This window comes from Rhagoletis pomonella, unplaced genomic scaffold, assembly GCF_013731165.1.
Source record: "Rhagoletis pomonella isolate Grant_MI unplaced genomic scaffold, Rhpom_1.0 Rhpom_scaffold_00006, whole genome shotgun sequence".
Lineage (NCBI taxonomy): Eukaryota > Metazoa > Arthropoda > Insecta > Diptera > Tephritidae > Rhagoletis > Rhagoletis pomonella.
The window spans coordinates 16968066-16971080 of record NW_023458560.1 but is presented as its reverse complement, the minus strand read 5'-3'; the positions used below and the strand labels follow the sequence as shown (position 1 = coordinate 16971080).

The following is a 3015-nucleotide window of genomic DNA, read 5'->3' as shown; positions in this document are numbered from 1 at the left end:
GGGCTTGTTCGTCCCTTCTCAACTCCGGATTTTGTCTTCGTAGTAGACGTGCTTCCGAGTCGCGAACCCGTTCAGTTTCCCTTAATTGTGGGACAGTCCTTCTTGACCGATGCGCCACCGTATTATGCGCTTGTTCATCCCATCTCAAATCCGGATTTTTTCGTCGTAGTACACGTGCTTCCGAGTCGCGAACGCGTTCATTTTCCCTTAATTGTGGAACAGTCCTTCTTAACCGGTGCGCCATGGTGTCCTGGGTTTGTTCCATAACTCTACGCATTGGTAGACGCCTTCTTACTCTGTGCAATGCTGCATCATTTTCCCTTTCTATTTGACGAAACAGGGTATTTGAAGACCGAAGGTTAGCCATAAGACTGGCGCTTATTGTCCTATTTTGCGATAAATTTCGTTCATAGTGCTGGCGGCTCCGAATTACAGCTTCACGACGTCGTTGTTCTTGTGATCGCGCAGATACTCGTGGCATTTTTTTTGTAAATACTTGTAGTAAATATATTTAAATTTCGAATTTAATGAATTTTTTTTTTAATATTTAATTTTAGAGATCAACCAGATATCGCTTGGAAGTCTAAATTTAAACTGAATACTTATATTTTAGTAATTCAAAATAACCATTCTGTGTTTTCTCATAAAGAAATTTCTGAAATAACCTCTTAAAGAGAGTAGGTAGAGAAAATGGGGACCGCCGTTTAGCGAAATACGAGTAGCATTGTCTGGTGTGAAAGGAAAGCATCTATAGCTACTAGTCGCGGAGGTTACCTAAATGAATCACCGTCATAATGGACGATACGTCCTTAACAACTGTTAGATAAAGTGTGTTATTGCGAGTATGGAAATGTCTCCCCTGATCTATTGTCTTGAACAATGGTAGTCAACCTTTTTTCTCGCGTACCACATATGTGTGCACATATGTATGAACAAAGTGAACCAAACAGGTAGCAGTGCATGTACCAGCTGTAATTACTATTCTTTCCTTACAGATTTTAGAAATAACAAAGACCTATCACGGCTTCGGTCTGCGGACAAACAGTTGTTTGTAATTCAATGAGTTTTCAACAAAAAAAGAACCGGGTTAAATGACAAAGTGTTTAAGACTTTTGTTCCGTTTTTTGAGAAATGTTATTGTTTTGAATTTAAACATTCTAAGCTACTTCTTCGTAACAGGGAATCACACATGTGTGCGTTCCGCAGTTTCAGTATCTGGCCTCTAGATTGGTAGCGACTGCTAAACTTTTCATAAAATTCCAAATTTCCCTTTACTTCTGTATACGCGAAAAGAAATACTTTTAGCACATTTATCGGACTCTAAATAATAAAAGAAATCAATGAAGCTGTAACTGTCTGTCCGTCCGTCAGCCCGTTCGTCTTTGCACACTATAAATATAGTAATAATTGAGATATCTTACCGAAATTGGTACGTGTATTTATTTTGAGCTAAGGACCGGTAGTATTGAAAATGAGCAAAATTAGACAATAACCACGCTTACATCCTATGTAATGGTAGTTTGGAAAAATACATAAACCGCGTAGGCCCGGCCACTTATGGTTACATGTGCATATTTCGGTAAGCGCTCCACTAATTTCTATAAAATTTGGCGAAGATGTTGGCTTTAGTAAAACATTTTCAATAATTATTTAGCAAGAAATACGTTTAGAAAACATTTTGGAAAATGGGCGCGATACCGCCCACTTGTGACCTCATATGTGTATCTAGGTGACTGTTCAATCCATTTGTATCAAACTCGGTATAATAAATGTACTTGACACAAAAAAGAAAGACGTTGAAAATGCTTGAAATCGGACAAAAATTGCGCCCACTTTTTGTATAAAACGGTATATTTCAGAAGTATGGAAACTACGATATTTCGAAATCTAAATACGCTTATTAACTCAAAATTAATTCTAACAATAATCTCTCAAAAAGAAATAAGATTATTATGGAATTTGGAAAATGGTCGTGGTGCCACCCACTTATGACTGTATACATAAGTATATTTCATTATACTATAGATGTTGTTTGAAAGAAGGGTAAAACCATAACGGTGGTTTTCGGTATTTAATGTTCGACTTCGCCCGAGCCTAGACTTCTTGAATTGATTGTCATAACTTAGACAAGGTACAAAATAATAGGTCCTTAACCTTAAAAAAACTTATACCTGTAGCTCACAATATTTCACTGTCTAGCCGTCTAAATGAAGGGGTTTTTAAGAAAAAACTCAAATCCGAACAATTATAGCTATGGGTTACATACCTCATGGAGCACCGAATTGGCTGATTTCCTCAGTGGACTTTATTTGGTTGATAAGTAAATAGCTCAGAAGGTGTCCCGGTTTTTGCTGTTAAAATGAAGGAGTTTTATTTGAAAACCTCATATCTCAACAATGTTGTATGGAGCCAATAGGTCAAACGACCCGATCTTTGTAATTTTCATTTCTCTTGTTAATTAATGAAAATACTGCGAAATTTCATGTTCCTATCTGCATAAATTGAGGAGTTTTAACAAACAATTTCATATCTGAACAATCAGTTGTATGGGAGCTGTATGTAAGTATTCTGTTTATAATGAGTAGTAATAGTACGAAATGTCATGTTCCTAACTGCATAAATGGAGGAGTTATAACGAAAAATCCCATATCTGAACAATCAGTTGTATTGAGGATATAGGTTATAGCGACCCGATCTTTGTAATTTTCAGTGTAAGTCTTTTGATGATAATGGGTGGAAGTATTGCAAAATTTCATGTTTCTAGTTGCATAAATGGAGGAGTTATAACGAAAAATCCCATATCTGAACAGTCAGTTGTATGGAGGATATAGGTTATAGCGACCCGATCTTCGCCATTTTTACTGTAAGTAATATCTTGATAATTAGTGACAGTAGTGCAAAATTTCAAGTTCCTAGCTACATAAATAGAGGAGTTATAACGAAAAAGCGTATATCTGAACAATCAGTCGTATGGGAGATTTAGGTTATAGTGACCCGATCTTTGTAATTTTCAGT

The 3015-nt window shown here is 36.5% G+C and overlaps 1 protein-coding gene across 1 annotated transcript in view; it reads right to left on the bottom strand.

The window, feature by feature from the left end:
• The window catches only part of LOC118741798 (box A-binding factor-like), a 38388-nt gene that overhangs the window by 1305 nt on the left and 34068 nt on the right, over positions 1–3015 (bottom strand). The gene's annotated exons all lie outside the window — the stretch shown is intronic.